Source organism: Lipotes vexillifer, unplaced genomic scaffold, assembly GCF_000442215.2.
Source record: "Lipotes vexillifer unplaced genomic scaffold, Lipotes_vexillifer_v1.1 scaffold141, whole genome shotgun sequence".
In the NCBI taxonomy this organism is placed as follows: Eukaryota; Metazoa; Chordata; class Mammalia; order Artiodactyla; family Lipotidae; genus Lipotes; species Lipotes vexillifer.
The window spans coordinates 490,497-491,363 of NW_006792108.1; positions in this window are offsets into that span (position 1 = coordinate 490,497).

Genomic DNA, 867 nt, shown 5'->3' on the forward strand with positions numbered 1-867 from the left:
AAAGGGGACCCATAGAGGATGGCATCCTGTGGCCAAGTGAAGAAAGAATGGCTCGGAGGAGGGGTGATCATTAGGTTAAGGTTAAGATATGATCAGTTGTGTCAAAGCGGCAGCTAGATCAAGTAAGATGAGGACTGAGAATGGACCATTGGATTTGGCAGCACGAGTAGACAACCAAAGATTGCTGAGAGTTCAGGAAAGTTTCCAACACCAAAGATAGAGCTCAACACAGGCAGGGAGGAAGGTACTTGGAAGAAACCCAACATCACAGGGAGGTGAACAAAACTTAATCTGAAAGAGAAGAAAAGATATTGCATGCATGACACAAAAATAGAATTCTATTTTTTAAAAAAGGAAGGCATTCCCTGGTGGTCCAGTGGTTAGGACTCTGCATTTTCACTGTCATTGCCTGGGTTCAACCCCTGGTTGGGGAACTAAGATCCCGCAAGCCATGCAGTGCGGCCAAAAAAATAAAAATTAAAAACTAAAAAAAATGAAAAAGGAAGAAACATCCAGAGAAGTAGACTGGGCTAGATAGAGAGAATCTTGAGTCTGGGAGGTCAGTTAGGAGACTATTTATAATAAGTTAGAAATGAGGGCCAAGGCCAGGATTGGAGCTCAAAATGAGGAAGAGTGCGTAATTAGAGAAAACTTTAAAAAATATTTTTTCGGGCTTCCCTGGTGGCGCAGTGGTTGAGAGTCTGCCTGCCGATTCAGGGGACACGGGTTCGTGCCCCGTTCTGGGAGGATCCCACGTGCCGCGGAGCGGCTGGGCCCGTGAGCCATGGCCGCTGGGCCTGCGCGTCCGGAGCCTGTGCTCCGCAATGGGAGAGGCCACAGCGGTGAGAGGCCCGCGTACCGAAAAAA